At 31.4% G+C, this 12553-nt stretch overlaps 1 protein-coding gene across 2 annotated transcripts in view; it reads right to left on the bottom strand.

Annotated features, from left to right (window-relative positions):
• Positions 1–12553, bottom strand: part of SPOPL (speckle type BTB/POZ protein like) — a 106286-nt gene that overhangs the window by 37891 nt on the left and 55842 nt on the right. The gene's annotated exons all lie outside the window — the stretch shown is intronic.

The raw sequence follows: 12553 nt of genomic DNA, 5'->3' as shown, positions 1-12553 counted from the left end.
ATATACCATATTAATTTGCTCATTTTAAAACTAAGGTTAAACTATGCTAACATGGAGGTTGGGAGGAGAAACAATCTAAAAAACCACTAGTTCACTTGTGATCTCATCATCATGGAATGAAGTATTCCTTTTAACAATAGGATTCCATAATTGCCTATCCAAGTAACTTTACCTAAAATTCAAAAAAGGGTGAAGAAATTAACTCAAAATACTAGGGCTTTCCCAAGTTATCTTTCCAGATGGAACACAATGAATTTCCCTGACTCACCTCACACAAAATTCTACCTTTCTTTTTTCAATCACTTTTTTGATAATATCCTTTACTCTTTTCCTTGTTTATTTCTTGTCTGTGATATGCTGAAGCCTACTAATGTCCATTATGGAACTTTCCACTACCTTTAGCCAGATCCTCAACTTCAGTTCTTCATGGTGTTCAGTGTCTCATACACACATCAACAAGAGAAGAATGGACTTATATTTCAGAGAATTGTTTGAGGTTATTAAAACATCCAAACTTTCCAATTTCCCAAAAGTAATCCAAACTTCTCTACTCCTCCTCTTGTCTATTTTGGTCTACATTTTTTTCTTAAGTGACTGAATTGTAAAGATTATCTTCCTCAAATTCCTACCCAAACATATAAACAAGTTATCTATTCAATAAAATGACAATCAACATTCATCTACTAGATTTTTCCCCCCTACATGGATACTTGAACAATAATTTAAGCATGATCCTGTACTTCATTTAGGGCATTAAAATATTTCTGGGATTAATAAAAAATGAGAAAAAGAAAATAACATGCAATTAAGACAAATATAACCTGACCTATTTTAAAGAGTTACTTATTAGGAAAATGAGAAATAGAAGGAAAAACATCAATGAATATTATAAAAATGCAAAGAAAAAAGTGCCTGAGTAAAACAGTTCATCACTGTTAAGCTGAGAGAAATATCAATAAGAACAATGTCAGTTTAGAATATAAACTCATTTCTAATACATTAGAGAAGAACAGTTAGAGGCATATGATGTTTTTGTCTTATAAAATACAGAAGTAGTACAAGGATAAAAGTTTCAAGAATGCTCATTTAAAAACCAAATCTGAGAGTCAGTCAAGCCTAATTATAGATTTCTTATTCAAAATTATTGACAAAGGAATCAGAATTTAAAATGTGAGAACTGAAAGATGCCTTTTAAAAAATATTAATTTAGTCCAATCCTAATTTTACAGATAAGGAAAATTTTACAGAAGAGGAAAAGAATCTCTTTTGAAAATCCTAGAAACACATTTAAAAAAAAATCTATTTTAATATATAACATTATTACCTTGAAGGCAAGAGTATTTTCTGTTTTTCATATTTCTTTTTGTGCCATGTACATAACAGCCCCTTATTTAATCGCTATTGAATGGAGAGGGGAGGGAAGAGATGTGTGTATTTTTTTAAGTTACAAAGATATATTCATTAAAGAAACAAGGATAAAGTAAATGAAAAATAATCCAATAGAAAGAATAAATGGCTTTAAAATTTTTTGTGTCATAGATCTGTTAGCAGTCTTGTGAAACCAATCAATAAATAAATTTTCACAAAGTTTTCAGATGTATAAAGTAAAATATAAAGGAATTATAGTGAAATAAAATGCTAAAAAGGAAGCCAGTTATACTGGAAAAAAAAAAAAAAAAAAAGATGTAATCTTTTTCTCACACTCAAGTTCATGGAACCCCTGAAATCTATTCCCAGATTTCTTCTGTCTGTAGATCCTAGGTTAAGAACTCCTGGCTTAGAATAAGAAAATATTACTTAAGAAAAATTCTAAGGGTCTACATAATGGTTTATTCCTCTAATTCTAAGCAGTTTTTATCATTTATGTATGTAGAAAAAAATCAATTATATGAGACATACTCGTGTTCAAGGAGTTCAAGATCATCAGGTACTTTTGCAATTTTAAATGCTGTTTTCTCTGATAAACCACAAATAGTTACCTATATATTTTTGTATTTGAAGTTGAATTATTTTGAACAAACTTGTCTATGGGGATTCATAATTAAAAATAAAAATTACTGAAGTAGTGCTATAATTTCAAAATGGACCTTTTTCACAGAAACAGTTAAAAAATGTTTTCTTAGTACCAGGGAGAAATGTTTGGTTTAAAAAGTCATCACATAATCACAGCAAAATATGTGTGCAGCCAATAAAACCTGGCTTTTCTCAGTTTTAAACACAAAACTATTTTATCCTAAGATTATACCATCTGTCAAAACAATTCTCCAATTAAAGAAAATATTATTTGAAAATCAAAATAGTGATCTGAAATGGAAATGGATCTTCAGCAGTTTGAGTTTTAAAAATGTTTAGTTGTTTACGATCCTACTCAGTCTTTCCAATTCACTGCCATGCATGAAGCTAAACTGTATGGCCTGTTTGTGTATGTATATATTTAAGTGGTGTATCCATTGCAAGGTTTATATTATTAGAATATTTGATAGGATACATGGCACTAACTTTTACTTGCACTGATAGTGTCTTGTATTTAACTATTTTGAATGAAAGAGCTTTATTACAAAGATTTACACTTTGCAAGAATTTAAAGTCACCAGCAATACACTATAAAATTTCTCAACCAAATTTTTATAACTAACTTTTAACTATGTGATAAGTGCCAAGATTGGAATAAGAAAGACTCATCTTCCTAAGGTCAAACCCGGCCTCAAAGACTTACTGTGTGATCATAGGCAAGCCACTTTAACCCTGTTTGCCTTTATTTCCTCATCTATAAAATGAGTAGGGGGGTGGGGTGGAGAAGGGAAGACAAACCACTCGACAGTCTTTGCTGAGAAAATATGAAGTTTGTGTGCATACCCTTTGATTCAGCAGTGTTTCTATTGGGCCTCTATCTCAAAGAGATCTTACAGGAAGGAAAGGGAACCACATGTGCAAATAAGTTTTTGGCAGCTCTTTTCTCGGTAGCAAGAAACTGGAAAGTGAGTGGATGCCCACCATTTGGACAATGGCTGAATAAGTAATGGTATATAAATATTCTGGGATATTATTGTTCTATAAGAAATAATAAGCCACAAGATGATTTTAGAGAAGCTTGGAGAGACTTACATGGACTGATGCTAAGTGAAATGAGTAGAACCAGGAGATCATTGTACAGGGCAACAAGATTATACGATGATCAATTTTGATGGACATGGCTTTTTTCAACAATGAGATGTCTGAAGCCAGTTCCAAAGATCTTGTGATGAAGAGAGCCATCAACACCCAGAAAGAGGACTGTGGGAACTGAGTATGGATCACAACATAACATTCTCATTCTCTATTGTTGTTTGCTTGCATTTTCTTTTCTTACTCATTTCCTTTCCTTTTTGATCTGATTTTTCTTGTGCAGCAAAAGAATTGTATAAATGTTTACATATATTGGATTTAACATATATCTTAACATGTATAACATATATTGGATTGCTTGCCATCTAGGAGAGGAAGTGAGGGTAAAATCTGAAACACAAGGCTATGCAAGGATCAATGTTAAAAAATTATCTATTCATGTTTTGAAAAATAAAAAGCTTTTTTAAAAAAGTGAAAATATGAAGTGTGGCAAAGAAGAATTAGAAATGATTGAAATGGGAATGAACAACAAAATTGGGGTGGGAAAGTGGGTAATATAACTAAGAAAAATACATCTCACTTTACACTATTGTGTTTCTGAAAAGAAATGGTAAGATAATTTTTAATAAAGTATTTTTCCATTTTCATTAGTTTAAAAAATATACATTCCTGATATATCTTCAAGTAGTCTGGGTTTCAAATACAAAACTAAAGTTTCTTCCTTCTCCCCATATTCTTTAAATATGCACTTTAAATACACATTAGTAATGTTAAGGAAACTAATTTGAAAACAAATTTACTTAAAACAAACCCTCATCCTTTACTATGTATACAGTAAATAAGATAGCTTCAACAATCCTCTCATTACTCCTTATTCATACTCGTCATTCAAAATCAATAAAGACCAGCTATATAAGAAGAAAACAAAAGCAAATTCCTGAAATACAAAAGAGAAGATTATACTGATAGTTATGATGGCAAGAGGATAGTCATACCTTTTTAAAAATATCTAAAGAGCACCAGAATGAATTAATAGACAAAGATCCAAAGAAAAATTAAGTCTTTGCATCCAGCCCAGATATGCACAAAAATACAATCAGAAACTGCAAACAATGAAAAAGGATTTCCTTTAATGAAATAAAGAAGGATAAGCAAGCAGAGGAAAAACAGCAGTCCAAGGAAATACAACCCTGATTCAGAAGTCCCAGAGGGTGAGAAACTAATCAACACCTAGATCAAGGAACATAAGATCAACCAATATCCTCCAACCAATATCAACCAAAAAGAACCCAACCAACCATCTCATCCACGATGGTGGAGCATAGTAGTAACAGATCTAATTAGGAAGACTAAAAAAAAAAATTAATGAATGAAAGCACCACCAACAAAGGACACTTAAGACCCAAACCCAGATAAAGAAATTAACAACCACCAATGAAAAATATCGCTTATTTGCAATGAGGTCTACATAAAATATTATATTTTTAAAAGCTCTTAAAAATGAATAACTATGAAAGATATGGTATATAAAAAGCTTTACAGAAAAACTGGAAGGAGAATAAACAGTTTTAGTAAATAATTGTACAACTTTCCTCAAACAAAAGATTCTTTGAAATTTAAATTTCAGAACTCCATAAGAGAGGAAGTATTAGAATTGAATTTTGTGGGTGGTGCTATAATAAAACCATCCATCTGTATATTTTACACATAAGCAGGTTACTTTTTTTCACTGATACATATCCTTGACAATGGTTTGTGGGTTTTTTGTTCTTGCTATTACTACTTATATGCCGGGTAACTTTAGTCATTAGTTTTATGTTCCACAAATTTCCATCAGGCTTACCTTGGGATTACTTGCACTTTTTTCCCTTTGGAACACATGATGTTTCATGAATCACCTATCTACTCTCACTGGAAGAATTCTAATATGAAAGACAGATGATGTACTAGAATCACTGAAAGCCAGTCTTCTCTCCAAGTCACTGTCCATCTACAGTACCTGACCACCCATCCAACTGCCATTATTTTAGCAAAATACATTTTTCATTTACTTGTTTCTTACTATGTGAAACAACACCTTGTCTTATCTGAGAGTACAATGTCATTGGCAAACAGCAGAATCTGAAAGACTACCATCTAAAGAGTATCCTCCTTCCATTTGGCTCTATGCAGGGCATACTCCGAGAAACTGAAGAAATTCTGCCAAGCATATGCTCATTCTCAAATGATAACACAAAAGTATGAAGGAAAATTATAAATATCAGACTCAAACAGTGAAAAGGAGAAAAAAAGAATTTTACATTTTATAATCGCAGTTCATAAAAATGAACATTCTACAAAAAAGGAATGTAAAAGATGTGAAAAAGATACTTTTGTTCAGTTCAACAAATGTTATATGAAAAATCAAAAATGAATTGTCAAATCATACTTGACACCAAAGAAATGACCATAAATGATAAATACTTCAAGAACATGAAGAGGCAATATTATAGAGATCTAAGGTATAGTCATATAAAAATCAAATCATTACTAAAAAGAAAAATGCAAATTAAAGTAATTCTTATGGTTCCAAATCACTTTCTTCAGAATGATAAACAGAAATGGCAAATGTTAAGAGGGGTCATGGGAAAAGAAAAACAGTAATACAGTGTTGATGAAACTTGTGAATTTGTTAAAAAAAATCTGGAAAACAATTTAGAAATATTACTGAGCATTCCTTTTGACCCAGCAATGCCAGAACTAAGCACATATCCCGAAGGGGAAAAAAAAAATTTAAAGGCTCATATAAACAAAAATAGTAATAAGTTTTTTGTAGCAGAAAGAAATTGGAAACTAAAGTAGTGCCCATAAGTTGAAGAATGGTTAAACAAATGATATGTGGATGTAGTAGAGCACTGTTGCGACTTAAGAAATGACAAAAGAAAATGATTCAAAGAAATTCAGAAAGACTTGTTTAAAGTAATCTTAGAATGATTTGAGTAGAACCAGAAAAACAATTTATACAGCAACAAAATTTTAAATGAACAACTTTGAAAAAATTAACAACTCTGACCAATGGTAATAACCAACAATAATTTCAGAAGACCCATGCTGGAACATCTTGACAGAGGGATGACAGACAAATTTAGGGTACATAATTTTTTGGTCATGACAAATGTCTGAATTTGTTTTTTTTTTTTTTAATGTTTTGTTACAAAGAATGTCTTTTTTTTTTTTTTTTTAGTGAAAAGAAGGATGGAATAAAACATGGTTAATGAGGAAACAGGGGAAACCAGCACTGGTAAATGAATGCTAATAAACAGGAGAGGCTTACACAAATGTCTGCTAGTGAAAAAAAAAGCAAACTTTGATAAATGCTGATTATGAAAGACTTTCATTTTCTAAAGATGACATATGCAGATGTAATCAAAGGCATTAGGGCATTAACAAAATTATTAATTAGCAAGTAAAAAATTTAATGATTAAATATTAGAAATAATACATATACAGTAAAAAACTATATATGTAATAGTAAAAACTATGATATTCAATTGCTATAACTGAAAATTAGAAAAATAAATTATGAAATGTGCTCTTGAGCTACTAAATCTTTATTATAATCCCAAATTATAAATGAGGGGCATTCTTTTTCCAGCCTTCATCAATAAGATCAATATTTTCAATATCCATGAAAAGAATATATGAGGGAACTTGAAATTTCAATTGGAGAAAAGAAATTAGATTTATTCTGCATGGACCCAGAGGCCAAAAAAAGTTGAAAAATTGCAGATTTAGATTTCCTTACATTAAGTCTCTTTATACATATTACTAGATTTTAAAAAGAAAAGTAAAATAATCTAGTCTAGGGACAAACCACAGACACCTGGGGCTCACAAATAGACCTTCTATCACTGAACAATTAATAACAATTTTTTGAGTTCAGTCATTCAACTATATCTAATATTATCATCTTAGTTTTACATTTATCAATCTTCTTCACAGGGATACCATGAGATATTTTCTTCTTAAAATCTAAGTAAACTCCATCTATGGTATTGTGCTCATCTTCTAGTAAATCTTGTTACCTTTGGCTCTCTTCCCCCCAAAAAAGGAGAAGGAAAAGAAAACTCAGATTAAGTTTAGAATAATCTATTCCTGGTTAAACTATCAAAATTACCTCTTTATAATCAATTTCCCCTTCTAGATGTTCAATACCTCTAATATATGAAATTTTACGAAACTATTTTCATGTGAATGACTATGTTTATCCTTGAAATTCAATTTAATTATCTGTTAAAGATAGGACCATAATGTAAAGTTTCAAAGAATCATAAAATAACAAGTTTAAAAGTGACCCAAGGCTAGTCTTACCCACATATTGGAAAAACTCTTCCTATTACTGGAGAACAGGTGTTTTACCTAGCTTTTTGTTTGAATGATCTGTGGTAAGAGGGTACAACACAATGAGTCAGTCTATTCCATTTTTGTAGAGTTCTTATTATTAGAAGGTTCCCCCAAGTTTAATCTATTCAAGAATATTTAGGAATCAAAGACTTACGGTTCTAGTCCACATATTGTTTTAACTTTTTTGGGAAGAGAAGGGAAGAAAGAAGGAAAAAGGTTAATTGTCTATCAATGTTTTGATATCTCTCCCATTTTCTATGGTCTTTTAAATATTACTAACACTGAGTTATAGTAATCACATCTGCCAAGTTTTTCAATGCTCAAAGATTCAGTTTATCTGGGGCAGATGATCTTAATTCAAAGGCAATTAATTACCCTCATATTTTCTTATCTTAGTATCAATTCCCTAGTCATTTTATTTTTATCATTTCCACTATAAAGGTCATTTTCTTTTGCGAAAAGGAGAAAAATAAAAGTCAAGTAGCTGCTTTATCTCTTTTGTCAATGGGATGATAATCTTTCCATCCACCTCAAGAACAGGCCTTATTCCTTTTTTGATTTTTTTTATCCCAAAAGGGATAAATTTTTTTTTTGAGTATAACTTCTAAATATATAACATTATTTCATCCTCCTTTTTACCTATCTTATTTGTTTTCAATATACACACCTATAGGCATGTTCCAGTCACGTGTTTCATCCTATTAACTCAGAGTTATATAATTAAGATCAAACTCGTCTCCTTTTATGATACCGAGTTCACTACTGATTATAGGCATTTGTATATAAATGTTTAAATTCAGAGATTCTACTATCCTAGATGCCTATGAACTTAATAGTAGCTTCAACTGCTATTATTTTCTTGGAGCTATTCTCTATGGTATTTAGCTTGAAATAGGTGGTGGTCTTTGGAAAAAAAAGATTTTTTATTAAAGCTTTTTATTTTCAAAACATATGTATCACTTCCTAGCTGTATGACCCTGGGCAAGTCACTTAATCCCAATTGCCTCAACAGCAACAACAATATATACATATACACACACATATGGATAATTTTCAACATTCACCCTTGCAAAACCTTGTGCTGCAATTTTTTTCCCCTTCCTTCCCCCCCCCACCATGACAAGTAATCCAATATACATTAAACATGTACAATTCTTCTATACATATTTCCACAATTATCATGCTGCACAATAAATTATCAAAAAGGAAAAAAGAGTAAGAAAAAAAAAATGCAAGCAAACAACAAAAACAGTGAAAATACTATGTTGTGATCGACACTCGTGGATTCCCAGTCCTCTCTCTGGATGCAGATGGCTCTTTTTATCACAAGACCATTGGAATTGGCCTGGAACCTCTCATTGTTGAAAAGAGCCATGTCCATCAGAATTGATTATCATATAATCTTGCTGTTGCCATGTACAATGATCTCCTGGTTCTGCTCACTTCACTTAGCATCAGTTCATGTAAGTTTCGTCTTCCAGGCCTCTCTGAAAATCATCCTATTGATTCAGATCATTTTTTAATTTAAATCTCTTTTGTTCTGATTAACTACAATACATTACTATAAAAAAATTTGTAAAAGACATAATCTGCTCTTTTTTAAAAGTTAAAAGAAAAAGGTACATTAATTGGCTTCCCTAAAGCTTTTTAAGTGACAAAGCCTCCAAATTCAGGGCAAATTTGATGCACCAAAGTGGGAAATAAAGTTTGTATATACACACCAAAGATAATTAAGGTGATAAAGCTGATATCTAGAGTACCCAACCTGGAATCAGAAGACTCATCAAGCCTCAGACTCTTAACCAGTTGTGTGATTTTAGGCAAATGATTTTGTCTCAGTTTCCACATATGTAAAATGAGTTGAAAAAGGAAATAGCAGTATCTTTGACAAGAAAACCCAAATGTGGGACACAACTGGAAAAATAACAAACACCCAAATACACTTCTAAATTTTCACTAAAACCTGATAAACTTGCACTATCCATTATGATCGAAAATCTTAAGATCTAAGGAATTCTTCCCTACCAGGTTCAGTCTACAAACAATACACTTATTTCTCCAAGCCTTTATTTCATCATTTACTTTCTTATCTTATGGAATCATCCCCCAAATTTGGTCTCTTTTCATTGCTTGTTCTAAGAGATCTACTCAAATTTTAAAACATGAAGACTGAAAAAGCAACATTTTAAGTAAGCAAACAGTTAAAAAAAATCCATCAAATTAAACTGAAATTTAATTAACCTCTTCTAATAGTTTTGGCTCCATAGCTTATATGTACACTACTTCCATTGAAGGGATAAATCAAACCTCAATACATCTTACATCCTGTGCCTTTATTAGGTAGCCTTTCAATAGGAACAAGCCAACCCAGTACGTGGCTATCTCCTCATATATCAAAGTAATGTTCAAGATGCCCAATTATTCTTTTATTCTGGAAATAAAACCAACCTACCTCTTTTTTCTGAGTATGGTGTTTCAATTTTCACCCAATTTTATGCAAAGATAGTTTCTAACATTCATTTTTATAAGACTTTTGAGTTCCAAATTTTTTTGCCATCCCCAAGAGGGCAAACAATTAAAACAACAACAACAAAAAAAAACTTTTGCTGTTCCTCTAGTTCCTGGAAAAGAACCAAAGGTGGTAAGGAGGTGAACCAGGAGGAGATATTTTGATTTGTATGTGAATTGGATTCAAATGAGGCTGAGTTGCATAAAGTTTTCAAACTCATTCTCTCTTCCAGAATCATCTAAGTCCAGGAGGCAAGACAAGTCAGTTTGAATGATAAAGGATACAGCAGAAGATCTTGGAGACTTTTATGATTGACCAACCAAGCTCTAAGCTCTCCACAACACCTACTTCAACACTATTGGAACAAATTATTCTTATTTCCATCCCCCATCCCCCATTCCACAAAGTAGAGTAAGACATTCCCTTCGTTCCCCAATAAATCTGAGGTGTTTTTGTTTTGATTTGTTTGTTTGTTTTACTATAATGTGGCTCCTGGGGCTACTGTTTCTTGGAGCCACAAAGGAGAGGTAGATGAATTAAGTACACACACTAAAGATGGAAGAACAGCCCCAAAAAAGATTTGGCAAGCCTTCACACCAGAGTATTAGTCCTCCCAGGACATCAAAGCCCCAATTAGCCATATATCAAATTCTTAAGGGCAGGAACGGTCTTACTTTTATTTATACACTCAGATACAGATAAAGCTATAATGAAAGCTATTCATTATTCAACAGGAAGCCTTTCATATTAAATAGTCTGGATACTTAATTAACATTTAAAAATATATAGCAATGCTAAGCAGAAAGATGTTAAGTCTTAGCCAAAATTCAAAGTATATCAATTGCTGGTTTAAATTTTGTAGATTTGGACTGGAACCACTTAATTCTTGTTCAGTTACTTTTTAAATGAAATGTATTTTACAATTTATAAAGTCTTTCCCTTCACAGTATCTCTTGAGTTCCAGTCTCTACCACTACTTTGTTTATTTTTTCATATGGGGTAAGTTATTTCAGAGCCAGAACATCAGTATCTTCATAAGAGCTTTGGCGTAAATGACTTCTAAAATTCCATTTCAGCTTTATGGTTCAAAGTGATCTTCACAAAAATGAAAAAAAAAAAAAAAAGACAGAATTTATTAATACTTCTTTGTAGTATAAGAAATTTAAGTGTAGATATATAAATGATTTATCTAATACCACACAATTAATGTATTTTAAGAAATGATTAAAGAGATATTTGGCTCAAAGAAAAGTGCTTTTTTTTTTTTTTTTTTACTAATTAGTAGAAATGGGATGGGTTGTCTTTGGGGCACGATAGTCTTTTTCAGTGATAGTTAAACCAGTGCAGATGGCAACATACTGATCAAAAAATGTGACCATAACTACACTAAGTAGGAGAGTGAATTACATAATCCTTTTTGATTCTAATTATGACAAGTCTAATAAATTGTGGTGTCAGAACTGATAGCTCAATCTTCTGACACAAATGCTTTAAAAGTACAGATAAGATACAGCTCCTAATCATAAAATGTCAGCAAATTACAGAAATGGCAAAATTATCCTAGTTTAAACATATCAAAGATATGCACAAACCTCTGATATCTACCATAGCATACCGAAACATTTATATGGCATAGAACAATGGAAGAAGCAGCAGCAAGAACAACACAGTTGTTCAAAATTCCAGTGTGGACTGTGAATAATATGCACCTCATTAAACTTCATGGGTTTCAATGTCTTCATCAGTGAAGTTAGTTCTTTCATTAGGTGGAATGTAGAATTATATAACATTCTGGAGTCTCATCTGCTTCCAATATAATAATTAAAAAAAAAAAAAAAGCTTAAAACTATGTTAATCAAAACAGAAAGCTAGATCTGACATATTAATATGTTCACACTTAGATTGGCTTTAGATTTTCTCACACAGAAGACATGACAAGGATTACAGAAAAGATGACATTTTAGAATAGATCCCTCTAGAAAAGGGATTAACTTTGGTGTCATCAAAACCCTTTCCCCGGCAATGAAGAGAACCCCATTCTCAAATTAATATTTTTAAATGCATAAAACAGGATTTTCAAGTAAATTTGATTTTTAAAATTTATTTTACTTATTGAAATACATTAAATCAAAACAAATTTGCAGGGTCCCAAGTAAAGAACCCCTGCTTTAGAACTACCTCACCTCAGGAACAATGAAAGACACTATGACTTTGTTTTAAATATATTTTTTGTTTAAAAGAAAATCTTATCGGTAGAAGGGTAGTGCTATAAGCAAATTAGGAGAGCAAAGGATAGCTTACTTGTCAGATCTTTGGAGAAGGGGGGAATTTATGACCAAAGAAGAATTAAAGAATGTTATGAAATGCAAAATGGATAACTTTGATTACATTAAATTAAAAAGGTTTACCTAAAACCTCTTCTATAATGCAGCCAAGATTAGAAAAAAAGCAGCAAGTTAGGAAATAATTTTTAAAGCCAGTATTTCTGATGAAGGCCTCATTTACAAATATATTGATAAATGAGTTAAATTTACAAGTACAAATATTTCTCCAATT

Source organism: Sarcophilus harrisii, chromosome 3, assembly GCF_902635505.1.
Source record: "Sarcophilus harrisii chromosome 3, mSarHar1.11, whole genome shotgun sequence".
Taxonomy (NCBI): domain Eukaryota; kingdom Metazoa; phylum Chordata; class Mammalia; order Dasyuromorphia; family Dasyuridae; genus Sarcophilus; species Sarcophilus harrisii.
The sequence above is the reverse complement of the archived record's forward strand: the minus strand, read 5'-3'. Positions and strand labels throughout refer to the sequence as shown.